Source organism: Peromyscus eremicus, chromosome 7 (assembly GCF_949786415.1).
Source record: "Peromyscus eremicus chromosome 7, PerEre_H2_v1, whole genome shotgun sequence".
In the NCBI taxonomy this organism is placed as follows: Eukaryota; Metazoa; Chordata; class Mammalia; order Rodentia; family Cricetidae; genus Peromyscus; species Peromyscus eremicus.
In genome coordinates this window covers 96,753,682-96,772,250 of record NC_081422.1, presented here as the reverse complement: position 1 = coordinate 96,772,250, position 18,569 = coordinate 96,753,682, and the positions used below count along the sequence as shown (strand labels likewise).

Genomic DNA, 18,569 nt, shown 5'->3' with positions numbered 1-18,569 from the left:
CCAAAGCTTTCAGAATAAGTGCCCCTGGGGTAATACCTTATTTCCTGGTGAGAGACATAAAGTTGGAGTCAAATCCTCCTTACTGGGTTAAGTTTTAAAGTATAGTAGAGAATAAAAACTATTCAGTAATAAAAAGACACCCAAATTATTAAAAATAAGCAAAGTAACTAGCATAGTGGTGCATGCACATCATCTCAGTACTCAGCTGAGACAAGACGTCTACATCTGAAGAGTGTATGAGCTGGAGGCTCATAACAACCATACACATACAAAAATTACATCAGCAAAGGATCTTTTTCTAAAGAAAATATATTACAGATATGTAATAAAACACATAAAAGATACTCAGTCACTGACTCCCAGGAAATGAGATTAAAACCCACATTGAGATACCACTGTACAGCCACTGGAAAAGATGGGCACTGATTAGTGCTGATGATGCAGTGAGGAAAATGGGGTACTTATGTTGCTATGGAAATGAAGGATGGTGCAGACACTGGGAAACAGATGATGGTTCTTCAGGAAGTAATTGTTGAGTTGCCTGTGGAACAGCAACATCAGTCCCAGGCATGCTCAAGGGAATGAAAGCAAGTCTTGCAAAAAGCTAGTCACATATGTTCACAGTAGCATTTTTCACAACAGCTCCACAGTGGAAGCAACCTACATGTCTACAATTGAAGAGTGTATGTGCAGCATGTGGCTAGCCATGCATTGGAGTGTACTGGCGATGAAAAGGAAGTGTAGTAAGCTTTCTCATTGGATTTTCTTGGACCACCAGCCTGAATATAATGACATGGAGACTTATTATTAATTATGAAAGCATGACCTTTAGCTTAGACTTGTTCCCAACTAGCTCTTAAATTAACCTGCTTCTATTAATCTATATTCTGCCACATGGCTTTTACCTCTCTTCCATTCTGTTTGTCCGACTTGCTCTGCCTCTCGCCGCCGGCATCTCTGCCTCTCTTCCTCCCAGAGTCTGCTTTCTCTCCAGAAGTCCCGCCTATTCTCTACTGCCTAGCTATTGGCCATTTAGCTCTGTATTAAACCAATCAGAAGGCACCTTAGGCAACAAGGAAGTACCTGGAAAACACCATGCTAACAGGGAGCCAGCTACAGAATATCACAAAAAGTGTGATTTTTCATATGAAGTGCCCAGATCAGACAAATCCACACAGGTGAGAAGTATACCAGGAGTTGCTGAGGGCTTGGTGGAAGTTGGGGGAAGTAGAACTAAGTGAAGAATGTGGAATTTATCTTCGGAATTACAAATATTCTAAAGTTCATGGCACTGACCATTGTCCCACTCTGAGCACAACACAACTAACATTGGATTTGCATGCTTCAGATGGGTGAGGTGTTTTTTTTTTTTTTTTTAGTTCTTTCACAGTTTCATACGCTTGTATGATGTACTTTGATAATAGTCCCCCCCACACTATTTTATTCCCTTCCCCACCACTGAACCTCTTCACAAATCCTCTTTCTACTGTGTGTGTGAGAGAGTGAGTGTGTGTGTGTGTGCGCCTACTGCACTTAGAGTTGCCTGGATGGGTAGAGAGCTGTCTACTTGAGCTTACCAGTGACTACGTCACTGAGGAATATGACTCTTCCCTTCCCCCAGCAAGCATTAACTGCCCATGTATCTTCACAGAAGGGTGAACTCTTGTGACCCTTCCCAAATGGCTGAATTTTATGATGTGTGAATTTCATTTTTTATTTTTATTTTTTTAGATATCTCACTCTGTAGCCCAGGCTGGCCTGGAACTCACTATGTAGTCCAGGCTGGCCTTGATCTCATGGCAATTAATCCTGCTTCAGCCTCTTAAATGCTGGGGATAATAGGTATGGGTCACTAAGATTCTGAATTTTATCTTAATCTGTAACTTCCTCCCCCCAAAACTCCTGATTCAACACAACACTGAAAAAGATAACATCAAGTTTATATTCTGGAAACTCTGGTACATGCTATGGTGAAATTAGTTTGACGTTTCCTGCTCTGGCTCATATTGTGGAGCAGTGACACCCTGTCGAAGAGTGTGGATGGTAGAACTTCAGGAGTGGTTGCTTCTGTGGTTGCTTATCAGCAGATGAGGTAATGTGGCTCAGAGGGATTTGCCAGGCACCTACGGACTGGGCAGCCCCAGCTCTGCAGTGGGTGTGGTCCTTGGGCAGCCCCAGCTCCGCAGTGGGTGTGGTCCTTGGGCAGCCCCAGCTCTGCAGTGGGTGTGGTCTTGGGCAGTCCCAGCTCTGCAGTGGGTGTGGTCTTTGGGCAGCCCCAGCTCTGCAGTGGGTGTGGTCCTTGGGCAGCCCCAGCTCTGCAGTGGGTTTGGTCTTGGGCAGTCCCAGCTCTGCAGTGGGTGTGGTCTTTGGGCAGCCCCAGCTCTGCAGTGGGTGTGGTCCTTGGGCAGCCCCAGCTCCGCAGTGGGTGTGGTCTTGGGCAGTCCCAGCTCTGCAGTGGGTGTGGTCTTGGGCAGTCCCAGCTCTGCAGTGGGTGTGGTCTTGGTGCTGCTCCCCCTGGAGGAGCAGTTTCCAGCGTACAGAAGGAGCTGCTGCAGGATCTGCCAGGTGGTTTCTTGGCTACAGAGCACTTGGCATTAGCCTCATGGATAGACAATTGCTTTTACTAGTCAGAAGGGTGCAGACCACTTCCTGAAAATAGGGGATCCATACCCTCAGACTGCATGGCGAGCCCCTCCGATATTTCTGAGCCCAACTGGGCAAGGTAGAAAAAGACAACGCAGTGTAAAGCGCTTGCTAAGCATGTGCCTCTAGCACACGCACATCTGTGCACACACCCACACACATGAACACACACATGTGTACAGACAAAGAAATTGCCAAACCAGGATGGGAAGCACTACAAGATAGCCCAGGTGCAGGTCAGCCCCTCCCATTGGCCAGGATCCCCCTCCCCCACCTTCCTCATTGCTTTCCAAATGGATTGAGAGCTGGTAGCCTTGGTATTGAGGATTCTGCCTGCATTGTGGTGAAGCCTTAGAACTTCTCTAATTTAGTGCATGAAATAAAGTGCATAGCATTAAAAAGAACTATTGCTATTACATTGACACTGAGCTACCAAAACGCAAGAAAAGCAAATTTGTGATACTGTCTTCTGTGTGCCTCTCTATTAACTCATTAAATAACAAGGTCTAGTGGCAGGTCTATCACCCACCGTGCCTTGAAGCAGCCATGCGTGCATAGGATGTTCTGGGATGTTTGCAGCAATTCTAATGAGCTGTGGCAACGTCTGTGATTTCTGTTGGAATTAAAGCTACAGGTACTGCAGCACCACTGTGGGTTATGGCCTCTAGTCACAGTGGAAGAAACAGCACATTTCAGGTAGAAGGCCCAAGTTCATGGGGCTCTAGACTGAGTTCTGGTTCTAAGCTCCTGGCGCAGTCTGTGGCCTCCAGATTAAGATTTCAGAGACTTACCCTATTTCACTTACTCTGGCTCCTTGGAGACATTTCACTTGTTTAGAGGAGGATAGTATTTGTACTTAAAACCTTTTAAAAAATGCATTTTATGTATATGAGTGTTTTGCCTGAATGTATGTGTGTACCATGTGTATGCCTAGTGCCCTGAAACAGGAGTTATAGATGATTGTAAGCCACCACATGGGTGCTAGGAATTGAACCTGGGTCCTCTGGAAGAGCAGCCAGTGCTCTTAACCTCTGAGCCATGTCTTAGTTAGGGTTTCTATTGCTGTGAAGAGACACCATGACCATGGCAACTCTTAGAAAGGAAAACATTTAGTTGAGGTAGTGGCTTACGATCTCAGAGGTTTAGTCCATTATCTTCTTGGCTGGGAGCATGGCAGCTGGGAATATGGCAGTGTGCAGGCAGATAATGGTGCTGGAGAATTCGACATCTTGATCCAAAGGCAACAGGAAGTGAACTGTCTCACTGGGTGTGACTTGAGCATATAGGAGACCTCAAAGCCTGCCTCCAGGTGACACAGTTCCTCCAACAAGACCACACCTACTCCAAAGGCCACATCTCCTAACAGTGCCACTCCCTTGGGGGGCCATCTCTCTTAAGAACAAGTTCTCTGTTCCTGATTCAGCTGGGACGTCCCGCTCTCCTAAGCTCGCTTTCCCCCGACCCTTGCCCTCCATTACCACCCCCCCTCCCAGTTTGCTCATGTAGATCTCATCCATTTCTCCATCGCTGGATGAGCCCTGTGTCTTTCTCAGGGTCCTCCCTGGAGCTGTAAGTTGCAGTCTTGTTATCCTTTGCTTTACATCTAGTATCCACTTATGAGTGAGTCTTTCTGAGTCTGGGTTACCTCACTTGGGATGAAACACATGAACTGTGAACCAATAGCTGAGGAGCCCCCATGGAACTGGACCAGACCTTCTGGATAAGTGAGACAGTTGACTAGCTTGAACTGTTTGGGAGGCCCCCAGGCAGTAGGACTGGGACCTGTCCTTGGTGCATGAGCTGGCTTTTTGGAACCTGGGGCCTATGCTGAGACACTTTGCTCAGCTTTGGTGCAAGGAGGAGGGGACTGGACCTGCCTCAACTGAATCTACCAGGCTGGGCTGACTCCCCAGGGGAGACCTTGCCTTGGAGGAGGTGGGAATAGGGGGTGGATTGGGGAGAAAGGCTGGGGGGTGAGAGGAGGGAGGACAGGGGAATTTGTGGCTGATATGTAAAATTAAATTAATTATAAAATAAAAATATTTATTAAAAAAAGAACAAGTTCTCAAATGGGCTGAGATAACAAACCAACTTGTCAAAGCAACAGTACTTTTTTAAAAATTCAAGGCAGCACATTTGAGCTTCTGAGAGAACTGTCCTGCATCTGGTAGGTCGGAGCATCCTGCCTGGATTGCAGGTGATTCCAAGGCCTCACAAGGCTTAAGGGTATCAGCAGCCAAGTCCAACCCCAGGGAGCTGGAACTCCTCTCCAGGGTCTTTTTGGAAGAAGTTAGATGTGGCTAAACAACTCAAGTCCTTGTGGGCCACATGCCCAGCAAGTGACTTCTTGGGCAGGCTGCAGGTAATCAAAGAGAATCTGGACCCCCTGGTCATCTGTTTTGACAGAATAGCAGAGAGGTCTACTGTGTACTGTGGAAAAGGAGCACATGGCATGATTGGAAAGGCTGGTACTTGCTCTGTGGGCCCCCAAGAGAACTGTGCAATGCCCAAGTGCATTCCCCTGGGCACTGAGGCATGGGAGGCAAGGGAATGGTTGGCACGGCGAGACAAGGCAAAGCCGGGGTGGGTGTAGGCAGTGGTCCCAAATCTGCCTTTACACACAGGTTTCTGAATCTTTATGCAGCCTCTACAAGCAAGGCTAAGAGTATTGTTTAACATGAATCAGATAATTCTTCTTGTCTGTTGCTGGTGTCCTTAGCTACCCCAAGCCCAGGGTGTCTGTTCCCTCACAAGAAACAAGTTCTTCAAATTAGCGTTTGTCACTAATATTTAAGATTAGCTTACAAGACAATGGGTTTCATCATGGCATCTCATTTTTTTTAAACATTAGGTCTAAAAAAATATTTGATTGGATTAACAATCTATGCATAATATTATTAAAAGTTCAGAAATAAACTTGGTAAAAAAAAGAGGAGGAATCTCAGTTATTGCATTTTTGTGTAAGTCTATACTGTTAAGATTTCTGAATGAATATTGCAAGGAAAATTAACACTTTTTTGTCTTATCAATGTGGTCTATGAAAAATTTAAAGATGTCGTCACTAAAAATATCTCGACAGGGATTGTGTATTGTCTCAAACATAAATCCTAATATAAAAAGTAATTCAAGAAAGGTCAGGGTTTTTATTTAAAAAAAAAAAACTTTCAAAGATTCCATTGAAAGGTTTCTTATAAACTACATACCTTTCCTCTTGTGTGGATTTTTCATTGTAATTACACATTTCAGAGAAAATGTAATGAAATTTGTCTCATACTGTCTTAGTCCATTTTCTGACAACATATCAGAATTCCTGGAGCAAGGTGCATTAGCTACCTTTTTGTTGTTGTGATAAATACCGTGGCCAAAGGCAGCTTAAGAGTTTATTTTGGCTTATGGCTCCAGAGGGATAGAGTTTCTCATAGCAAGGGAGGAGTGCCATTGTGGCAGGTGGGAGCAGGAAGCTGGCCAGCCACATTTTTGTTCACATACAGGAAGCCTTGAGATGACAGAAAGTATGGTGTGGCCATAAAGCCTCAAAGCCCCCAGTGGCATACAAGTCTTCCCCTCCTGCTGTAGGGTTCCTTTTGCTGTGATAAAACACCACGATCAAGAGCAACTTCATAGAAGAAAGTTTAGTTTGGAGCTCATGGTTCAGGAGGATTAGAGTCCATGCTCATTATGGTAGGGAACATGACAGCAGGCAGATGACAGATGTATCACTGGAGAAGTAGCTTAGAGCTCTCACATCTCAATCTACAAGCACAAGGCAGAGAGAGAGGTAGGTAGGGAGAGAGATTGGGAATGGTGTGGGCTTTTGAAACTTCAAAGCCTAGCCCCAGTGACACACCTAACAAGGCCACACCTCCTAATCTTTCCCAAACACTTCTACCAACCAGGGACCAAGTATTTAAAGGCATGAGCCGATGGGGGCCATTCTCATGCAAACCAACACAGGGTTTATTTCATCTTACAACTCTCAGGTCACACTCCTATCACTGAGAGAAATCAGGAAGTCAGGGCAGCAACTCAAGACAGGAACCTGGAGGCAGGAACTGCAGCAGAAGCCCTGGAGAAGTGCTACTTACTGCCTTGCTCCTGGTGATTTGCTCTGTCTGCTTTCTTATTACAGCCCAGGACCACTTGCCCAGAGGTGGCACTACCCTACTGTGGCACATCAATCATTAATTGAGAAAATGCCCTACTGACAATCTGATGAAGGCATTTTCTCGATTGAGCTTCCTCTTCCCAAATAACTCTAGCTTGTGTCAAGTTGGCAAAACAAACAAACCAAAACCCAACTAACTAGCACACCTCCCAAAGGTTCTATAATCTCCTCAAACAGCAGCCCAACTACATGAGCCTATGAGGGACATCTCTCGCTCAAACTGCCACCCAAGGTCATTTACAAAGGAACAGGCTTCATTAAGCTTGTGGTTCTGGAGGCTGAGTATTCAAGATTGGATAAGTACAACCCATAAGAACCTTCTGGTACTGTCTGAGCACAGCAGGGAGATGGAAGAAGTGATTGCATGAGAAGGAGATAAACATGGGACAGCCTTGCTTTAGAATTACTCCACTCAACTGATGTAGCCTCATGAGAGTTTAGAGCTTGCTGTCTCTCCAGAATTTAGAATTAATCCAATCTGAGAGTGGCATTATGTTCAATGACCTAATCACTTGTTAAAGGTTCTGCCTTCCAACACCACTAATGGCAAAATTCAATATGACTTTTTCTTTTTGTGTGTGTGCATGATGTTTGCATGCATATGCATATGCGTTTGTGTGTGCGTGCATGCATTGTGTGTTAGTATGTGTGTATATGATAGGTGTGTGGAGGCTAGAGATTGACACAGGGTCGTCTTCCTTTATCATTTTCCACCTTATTATTTGAGACAGGGTCTCTCACTGAACCAAGAGCCTACCATTTGGGCTAGACTGGCTGGCCAGTGAGCACTGAGTATCCTCCTGTCTCTGTCTACCCAGTGTGAGGTTACAGATATGCACTGCAGCACCCCCCTTTTAACAGGGAAGCTGGAGATCTGAACTCAGGTTCGCATGCTTGAGTGGGGATCACTTTGTACTTGAGCTGTCGTTATGACCCTCAATTGAGTTTCAAGGGGACAAACCATGTTTACACTGTAGCTCATGTGGATTTTGTGTTAGGTACTGTTTATTGCTGTGATAAAATACCACGATCAGAAGTGACTCATGGATTAATTTATCTTGGTTTACAGTTTCAGAATGAGAGCTCATAACGGTGGAGGAGGCATGGCAGCAGGCGGGTCACGACTTTAGCCATATGCAGGAAGCAGAAAGTAGGACAGGGCTCTAAACCCTCAAAGCCTGCCCCCAGTGACATACTCCGTCTAGCAAATCTGTCCTAAAGGTTCCATAACCTCCCCGAACGGTGCCACTATCCTAGTTTGATTCTCTGTTGCTGAAATGAAGCACTAATTGACAACAACTTGTAGCAGGAAAGGATTTGTTTCTGGTTACAGGTTACAGGTTACAGGTTGTGGTGTATCATCGAGAAAAACCAAGGCAGGAACTCAAGTCAGGAACCTGGAAGAAGGAAATGGAGCAGGGGCCATGGAGGAGTGCTACTACTTACTGGCCCCCATGCCTTGCTCAACTACCTTTTTTTTTTTTTGGTTTTTTGAGACAAGGCTTCTCTGTGTAACAGCCCTAGCTGTCCTAGAACTAGCTCTGTAGTCCAGGCTGGCCTCAAACTCACAGAGATCTGCCTGCCTCTGCTTCCTGAGTGCTGGGATTAAAGGCATATGCCACCACCACCCAGCTCAACTACCTTTTTTATACAACCTTGGGCCACCTGGCTAAGGGTGGTACTGCCCACAGTGGGCTGGACTCTCTCCCATTAACTATTAATCAAGAAAATACCCCACAGGAATGCCTACAGGCCAGTCTGCTCAAGGTGATTTCTTAGTTGAGGGGCTGTCTTCTCAGTTGACTTGAGTGTGTGTCAAATTGATAAAAACTATCCAGCAGAGCAACCTGCTGGGGACCAAGTATTCAAATATTCAAGCCTGCAGGAATATTTCTCATTCAAAGCACCACAGGTCTCCTCCAGTTCTCTGCAGAAGATTCACTTCTGATGGCTGTTCAAACATTATTTAGGCTTTTTACAGAAGGCTCTCCCTTCAGTGTGCAGCCATTAGAAGACGTGACTGTGATTGTAAGACCACAGACTCTGGTTTGGTTGGCCAGCCCTCCTCTTCCTTTATGCCTCAGCCGAATTGTTTCTGTGGTTGAATCTGTTTTGATTAATGACTATCCATGTGAGAGCTGCCCAGATGACAGTCCACCCATTTATTAATTGTTCCTCCAAACATGAATGAAACAGCCCTCATCTCGGAAGATGAGTGCCTCTGAAGATGCCAACACAGGGAATGTGGGTACCAGTTCCTCTACTGCTCCTAGAACCTCTGACAAGTGTGCATGGCGGGACTAATGATACACCTGCGCCCTCAGCAGTTTATGTCAACAATGCTTGAGGACAACCCCCAGGCTCAGGGCTCGGGCTCAGTGAAATGAATCTGAGGGCAGAGAGAGGGCCTCAAAGCCAGCTCACCACTTAGCAGCTGTATGCCCTTGGGCAGAATCTTCATATTCAGAATGCATACTGTGATCCTAACTCATCAAGCCTGTCATAGGCTGCGTGAGATGCTGAATAGGGATAGGAACTGGAGAGCTGAGGATGAGACCCTGCAGGGAACATCAATTGGAGAGATAGCAGCTGTAGGAATCACCAGTTCAGACAGCTGACCAGCTGCATGGTCTGAGAGACCTTCAGAAGGACAGGTATGAGGTGCCCCGCAGAGCCAGATCAGCCAGATGGTGACAGCACAATTGGATTCCCCACAGAGATGTTCACAAGCTCCTCAGGAAGAGATGGCCAGTCAGATTTTAAGCCATATTCCTTATTTTTAAATGCTGATACCAGTTAACATCAATAAGAAGTAGGGTCTTCACTCTCTGCCCGAATAGTCCTAATACAGCAATAAGTGTGGTTTGGGACCATAAGCCTGCAGCACAGGTAAGGACCCCAGGAAAGGGAGAATAGAGACAGCAGGGGAGGCCATTTCTTTTGCTCACAGTGCTTTGGGGGTGGGGGACACTGAAGCCACAGGATCTAGTCATTTACCACATGCTCATTCAATCCTCCAGGAAGAATGGGGCTTATTTCACAATACAGTGACCTCCTTTAAGAGCTAAGGCAACTAGCCATGGAGGCACATGATTGAAATCCCACTACTTGGGAGGTTGAGGCAGGAGTTAAAGGTCAATCTGAGCTACATAGTAAGGTCCCATCTCAAAAAATGAAACCAACCCGAAAAGCTAGGGGCTGAGGAGATGGCTCAGTTGGTAATGTGCTTACTGCGCAAGCATGAGAACCTGGGTTTGGGTCCCTGGCCCCCCCATAAAAGGCCAGGTCTTTTTCATGCTGCATGCCTGTAATCCTAGCACTGGGGAAGTGGGTGCAGGAGGATTCTTTGAACTTATTGGCCATCTATCTAATTTGACTCCAGATACAGGGAGACTGTCTCAAAAATAAAGTGGAGAGAGATTGAGGAAGACATTGTGGTTTTTTTTTTTGCTCTTTTTGGGGGCCCGTCACCCAGCTCCCACATAAATCACACATGGAGGCTTAGTCTTAATTATGAGTGCCTCGCCTTAGCTTGGCTTAGTTTCTTGCCAGCTTTCCTTAACTTATATTAGCCTGTCTACCTTTTGCCTCTGGGCTTTTCCCATTCTCTTACTTCTGTAAATCTTACTCTTACTCTGTGGCTTGCTGTGCAGCTGAGTGGCTGGCCCCTGATGTCCTCCTCCTTCCCTGGCTAGTTGTCCCTTGTTCTTTCTCCCAGATTTCTCCTTCTATTTATCCTCTCTTCCTGCCAGCCCTGTCTATTTTTTTCTCCTGTCTCACTATTGGTCGTTCAGCTCTTTATCAGACCATCAGGTGTTTTACACAGACACAGTAACACAGCTTCACAGAGTTAAACAAATGCAACATAAACAAAGGTAACACACCTTAAAATAATATTCTACAACACATTAACTTTGACTTCCGGCTTCCACATACATGGGTACATACACACAAACCCATACACCTCCCCCCACCCCCGCAAACCGCAGTTATAAAACTTATAGGAAAAAAAATAACGAGAAAAACTTTGTTCTTTTGAATTAGGCAGACTCTTTAAGATAGAAGCACAGATGCGTCCTCTCCCTGGACTTAAGAAATGTCACCATTTTATCATACACTCAAAACACAGAATAAAAGATTAACATAAACTTGCTTGTGGCCTTTCTAAGTCCTCTTCTGTCTTCAGAAGCACCTGCTGTGGTGAGGAAGGTGTTCACACATCACAGCCACAAGCTGCATAACTCTGTGGGTCATCAGAGGTAAAAACAAGTACATCACACATGAAACCTGCAGCCGCCAAGGCAGCTGCCAAGGTCACTCCTAGGCCCTGGGGTTGGGTTGGGTTCAAACAGATTTCGTTTCTGTACTTTCCCTAGAATGACATGTTGAATTGCCAGGTTTATGTTTAGCCTTTTCAAATACCAAGCTGTTTTCAAAAATGGCTAAGCCATTTTACTTGCCCACCACTAACATTTGAGGGTTCCAGTTTAACCCCATCCTCACCAAACCTTGAATATCACCAGTCTTCCTGATTACAGGCATCATAATGTGTGCGTGTAGCATGGTAACTCTTTGCCATCCTTTGGATCAGAAATGTTTGCAAGGGCCCAGAAATGTTTGACAGGGCTGGCAGGAAGAGAGGATAAATAGAAGGAGAAATCTGGGAGAAAGAACAAGGGACAACTAGCCAGGGAAGGAGGAGGACATCAGGGGCCAGCCACTCAGCTGCACAGCAAGCCACAGAATAAGAGTAAGAAATCTTAAATGTTAAATCCTTGTTTCCCAGCCTCACTGCTGTTAGTGGGTGGTGGAACCTTCATGAGGTGTGGACTAGTTGCAGGGAGTTGGGTCATGGTGATGAGCCCTTGAAGGGTATATTAAGACTGTAGTCCTTCTTTCTTGGCCTCTCAGCTATGATGAAGTGAGAAATTTTGATCAACGACCTGCTCCCCACCAGCTCTGCCTCACCATAGTCTCAGAGCTACAGAGCTGATCTACCACATGTGGAAACTTCTGAGCACAAATGAACTCTCCCCCCTCCCCTTACAGCTGTTCATCTTAGGTATTTTGTTATAGTAGTGGAAAGCTAACACATGTTATGATATTAATTTGCATTTTACTAATGACTGAAGATGTTGAGTACAGTTTTACAGGTTTATTAGCTATGTTCATGCTCTATTTTCTTTGATGCAATGTATATTTAAAACTTCTGTGCATTTTTTAAAATTGGGTTGCTTGTTTTCTTATTAAGAAGGAGTAAAGGTCTTTATGTATTCAATACAGCAATTCTACTTCTAGGGACCTGCAAATTTAAATGGAAACATGGATCTCTATATGCATATTGGTGTAAAGACATTGAATGTCTATAACTGTATTCATAATAGCCCAAACCCACAGACAATCTAAGTGTCCATCAACTGGTGAATTAAATGCATACTATACTCAGCCAGGACAACACTATAGGGCAATGCAGAGTAGCAAACTGATGGTTCATTTGCAGCTGGATAAACCTAAGAAAATCCACACCAAATAAGCAACAGAAGCTGAAAGTCATGGATAACATGAGTCTATGTGTACAATTTCTAGAGAGTAAATCTCTAAATTAGTAGTTGTCTGGAGTAAGAGATGAGTCTGGGCAAGTTTTACAGGGTAAGTGGCATGTGTTAAAACTGGATGGTGGAGTAACTATACAGAACTTATAAAAATGGCAAAGGGTATGCATATATAAAGTAAATGTTATGTTCTATAATTTATATCTCAAAAAAACCTTTTTAAAACACTCAAAAATACCAACCATAATGCAATACTTTTAGAAAACAAGAAAGAATCCTTTTTGATTTTTTTAAGAACAGTCTAGACTGACAGAGACATTACAGGAAATTTACTGACATGTATCCTTCAAGAATGTCCAGTTCCAGGGGACCCAACATCCTCACACAGATACACATGCAGGCGAAACACCAATGCACATAAAATTAAAATTAATAAATAAAGAAGAATGTAAATGCAAAAGCCATTAATGAAATATTAGCAACTTAAGTCTACCAATGAATTTAAGTCTACCTGTATAGTTTCAATTATGACAATGCTGCCAATCCATTGACTGAGATCCAAAACACGGATACTTCTGCCATCCTGGACATGAAATGCCACAGCCCAGTGGCTGGCCATGATTTTATAGGCTTGGCAAATGCCGGTGGAGCTGTAAGGCTGCTCTGCTGGGTGGAATGTGGGGGGGAAGTAATAGCCTTCTGAGAGGCTGGACAGCAGGATGCTTGGCGTGTCTGTTTCCACTAGTGAAAGGCAGCTGGCCCTGGGCTCAGAGCTTGGGCATAGCCCCTTTGATTCTGCCTGAGGACCTCCCTTTGCCTATACACATTCCACGGATGTGAGTAGCATCCAGAGCAGCCCCATGGGAGCATATTCTAGCTATGGGAGCTATGATGAGTGTGTTCTGCTGTGGATGTATACAACATGAAGCTGTTGGCAGACACGCCAGTATAGTGAGATGTATGGAGAGGCTCAGGTGCTACTCACCACCTGGTGGCCTTGAGATCCTCAACTTCCAGAAGGCCACTGAGGAGGGGCAGGATGTGACCATCTTAATGACTCCCTCAATGTCTAACTTGTTAGTATATAGGATTGATTGGTCCTATCTCCTGTTGCAGCTCACATTCTCCTGGTATTTTGATCAAAATGACAGAGAAGCCAAACACAGCTGATCAGTACAGCCTGAAGGTTGCAGAAGACACACCAGTACCTTCCCTTGAACAAACAGTGGGCCACAGCTGGACTGAAGGCTTTGATCCCACTGTGAATGGAGGACGTGAGAAGCAGCATCCTATTATACTCCTCAGCCAAGATCTGTCATCTAAGAAAGACACTGACAGGAGCCACTTATTTCTTTTCTGATCATGGTCTTCGCTGGAAGTAGGAGATCAAGCAAGCTCGAGATTGCATTCCCTTCTCAGCTACACTGGATACACTGGGGAGTGCTGGCCCCTCTTGCTGGCTGCTGGGAATGAACTTCATGAGTCTGTCTGGAAATGAGTGGGGATTTTCAGCTTCATGACTGAGCATTTGGGTAGATTTCTTACTTTCAGTCATGTATATGTAGTTAAGCAACTGTTAGTATTGATTTAAAAGCCCCCTCCATTTTTAAAAAAGGGCCTCTTCACATCATATTATAGTTAAACTGTCAAGAACAAAGAAAAAAACCCTGAAAGATGCAAGAGAGGTGCTAAAGACTCCTTAGCATACACTGTAAAGGTCTAGTGGGAATGCATGGAATAATCTTTCAAGCCTTAGGAAAAAAAAACTACTAACTTAGCCAGCCATGTCCAGGAAACTTATCCTTAAAGATCAGTTGAGAAATGGAGACTGTCAAAGATCAGCGTACACTAAAAGAATTCATGACCATTAGGCCAGTATATGATTTCAGTATAAGATACTTAATTTAGTTAATTAAATATAAGATACTTAATCCCACACACAGACAGAAGTAAGACATGAGATCTCAGTAAAAGAGAAATCTCACTAGAAGAGCAGATAAACAGATAAGAATCAGAGGAATCAAAGATTATTGATGTAGTAAACACGAGTCTAAGGTGAATAGGGTGAAATATAAGAGCATTAGAATATTCTCTACAGCTAGAAGAACAAAATTACACAAACTAATGCATACATTTCAATAATAACTGTAAATGTAAGTGGTCTTAATTGTCCAATTGAAAGACATAGAATAGTTGACTGAATTTAAAAAAAAAAATCCGGCCGGGCGGTGGTGGCGCACGCCTTTAATCCCAGCACTCGGGAGGCAGAGGCAGGCGGATCTCTGTGAGTTCGAGGCCAGCCTGGGCTACCAAGTGAGTTCCAGGAAAGGCGCAAAGCTACACAGAGAGACCCTGTCTCAAAAAAAAAAAAAAAAATCCAAGTAGTTGCTGTCTGCAAGAAACTTACTTTACAGTGATGACATAGACACACTGACTGAAAGTTTGGGAGGGAATATGACATTCCAAGCAAGGGGAACCTAAAAGCAAGCAGGAGTGGCTATTGTCATATCTGACCAAGTATAACTCAAGCCAGAGTTAGTGAGGAGAGACAAAGAAAGTCACTACATGGTGATAAAGTGAAGAATCCATTAGGACACTATAATAATTATGTATATGCATGTGTGTGTGTGTGTATTATATTTTTATACATTGAGTGTTGGTGCACTCAATTTTATAAACACTACTGAGCATGATTTATATTAATAATGAGTATCTCCAATATCTCCCAAATCAGCAAGGAAATGTCAGGGTTAAAGTATATTGTAGATCAAGTGGACAGACAGCTATAAATCATCCCATACAACAACTGAGACAGAGACACATTCTTTTCAGCTACTCACATAACTTACTCCCAAATAGATATTTTAAGTTCTAAAGCAAAATTTAGCAAATATAGAAACAACCCTAAACACTTGAAATAATTTTTTAAAGCTTCACAATTTCATACATATATTTTGTACTTTGATTAAAATCCCCACATAATCCTCCTTCATTTCCTCCTGCTCTCTGAAGCCCATCTTCTCTGCAAGTCAGTCTTCTCTTTTCGTGCCTTTTGATGCATTCAATTAGGGTTGCCTACATAAACATGGTGGTGGTGGTTATTTCCCTTACAACTTACTAGTGGATACATCAACAAAGGCTGTGGTTCCTCCTCCAGTAACCACTAATCATCTTTAGTCCCGTCCCCATGTACGATGTGACGTTGTTGGGCCCAGTGTCATACAGTCTTGTGCAGATAAATACAGCTGTTGTGAGTTCCTGAGTGAAACACTGATGCTGTGTCTAGAAGACAGTTTTTCATAGTGTTCCTTCTCATTTCCAGACTCTTCCATTCTCCCTGAGCCCTCTTCTGTCAGGTTCCCTGGGTTTTGGAGGGGGTGCTCTAGATGTTCCATTTAAAGCTGAATACTCAATGGTCATTTATTCTCAGCACATTGGTCAGTTATGCATTAACTACCGCCCACTGGAAACAGAAGCATCTCTGCCATGGTGAGCGCAGCTGAAGGTTGACCCTCATCTGGACTCTCTTGTACTCCTTCCCTTCCACCGAGGGGTGGGGGAATGGGTCCTTCGCCCGAAATAATTTCTTTATCAGATGTGATTGGAGTGAAGCCAGAAATCAGCAGCGAGAGAGAGGAAAGGAGTCTATAGCACACATGGACCCCAAACAGTACAGTTATGAATAAGCAGTGACTAGGGAAATCAGGGAAGGGATTTTTCAAAGTCCTAAAATGAATGAAAATCAGATACGGCATAGCAGAATATGTAAGATACATCAACCATAGTTATTTGAGGGAAGTTAAGGACAAACTCATGTGATCATCCCGATGGATGCAGAAAAGTCTTTGTCAAAATTTAACATCTTTTCCTGATAAAAGTCCTACACCAATAGGTAGATCAGGACTCTACATACTAAAATCTCCATTACAAACCCATAGCCAACATCTGACTGAACAGGGAAAATCTGAATCAATTTCCTCTTAAATGTGGCAGAAGATAAGGATTCCCACTCTCACCACACTTACTCAGTGCAGCAATTGAAATTTAAGCTAGAACAATGAAACAAGTAAAAGAAAAAGGGATACAAATAGAAAAGAAATTATGTGCTGTAAATGATACCATCATCTGCTTAGATGATCCTAAGGCTTCACTAGAAATCGTTTCGATCTGTCAAAGTCAGAAAGCATCAGGATGCGTGCGCACAAACACACACAAATCACTAGCTTGGGACATGGCTTAGTAAAGTTCTTGCTGCATGATTAATGCTTTCTACCACCCCCCACCCCCCACCCCAAACACAGAAAAAGCATGTAAGCATGTGGTTTTTTTTTTTAAAGTTAAAAATTCCTTAATTTTTTATTCTTGGTACCACTACCACAATTAACAGGGCAATATACCTGATGTAATAAAAAGAAAAAGAAAAGGACAAAGCTACAACAGATAAAAGACCTCAGGGGTGTACATCTAATTGACACTACATTGCATGAATCAATAGCTGCACTTTTTGCACACTGTGGCCATGACAGTCCTGAACAAGAAGGGTTTCCTGTTTAAGCTGCAGTAACTTTTCTGACTTTGGATCATCGCTCCTTCTGTGGCAGATTTTTACAGTTCCTCTGATGCATTTAGGACGACTGTCTCAAAGTAACCTGCAGCTTCCCTGACAACTCCTCCCTCTCTCTCCTTCTAAGAACTGGAGCCCTTTTCTGCTTTTTTTTTTTTTAAACCTTCTGCTACCATATCCACCACTTCCACCACCAGATCCATAGCCACCACCATGGGGACTGCCTGAGCTTCTTCCACCAAAACTGCCCCCTTTCATGGGCCCATAATTTGATTGCTGTTGTCCACTATAATTTCCAAAGTCATTATAGTTCCCACCACCACCATAGTTACCTCCACCAAAATTTCCTCCTTCATTGTAACCATCATATCCTCCTCCACCACCACCATATCCACCACCTTGGTTTCCGTATCCTGGTCCACCACCACCATAGCCTCCTCTACTACTGTAACCAGGACCACCACCAGAGCTGCCACCATCACCTCCAAATCCATTATACCACCATCACCACCTCCGTAACTACCTCTGCTGCCACCACCTCCACCACCATAGCCTCCTCTTCCACCAAAGTTTCCACCACGACCAAAATTACCTCCACCACCTCCAAAGTTTCCTCCACGACCCATAAAGTTGCCAGATCCACCTCCACGACCTCTCTGTGATCCAGCAGACTTCATTTCTTGTTTAGAAAGGGCCTTTTCCCCTTCACAGTTATGCCCGTTAATAGTGTGGTATTTCTGAACAACAGTTTTATCAGCTGTGTCATGATCATCAAAAGTTACAAAAGCAGATCCTCTCTTTTTTCCACTCTGCCTGTCTTCCATAACTTCTATGGTTTCAATTTTGCCATATTTTTCAAAGTATGGCAGATTATATTCTTCTGTATCTTCTTTAATACCACCAACAAAAATTTTCTTCATGGTTAAATGGGCACCAGGCTTTACAGAATCTTCTCTAGAAATAGCTCTCTTTGGTTCCACCACATGCCCATCAACCTTGTGTGGCCGAGCACACATTGCAGCATCCACTTCTTCAACACAAGAGTAGGTCACAAAACCAAAGCCCCTGGAACGTTTTGTTTGGGGAATCTCTCATTACCACACAGTCTGTAAGTGTGCCCCATTTCTCAAAATGTTCTCTTAAGCTATCATCTGTGGTTTCAAAGCTCAGACCACCAATAAACAGCTTCCCCAACTGTTCTGGTTCCTTTGGATCATGGTTCTCCATTTTGAGATTGGACTCGCTTCTTCCAACTTGAGTTCCGGGCATATGTTTGTAGTCCTAGCACTGGGGGAATGGAGACAGGATGACCCCGATGGGTAGCTGCAGCCACTATAGCCTAATCTGTAAGCCCCAGGTTCCAATGAGAGACCCTATCTCAGAAAACAAAGTTGAAGGTGCCAGAGAAAAGATAGCTGATAGGCTGGATGTGGTGGTGCCCACCTTTAATCCCATCACTCCTAAGGCAAAGGCAGGAGGATCTTTGTGAGTTCAAGGTCAGCCTGGTCTACATTGCGAGTTCCAAGACAGCCTACATAGAAAGATGCTATCAAAAAGAAAAAAAAAAAAAAGAAAGAAAGAAAAGAAAAAAAGCACACCCTTGATATGCACGTGAAAACAAAGGATCAATCAATCATCAATTGTC

The 18,569-nt window shown here is 44.0% G+C and overlaps 1 pseudogene; it reads right to left on the bottom strand.

Annotated features, from left to right (window-relative positions):
- Positions 1-16,882: 16,882 nt before the first annotated feature.
- Positions 16,883-18,151, bottom strand: LOC131914469 (heterogeneous nuclear ribonucleoprotein A3-like; annotated as a pseudogene).
- Positions 18,152-18,569: the final 418 nt, after the last annotated feature.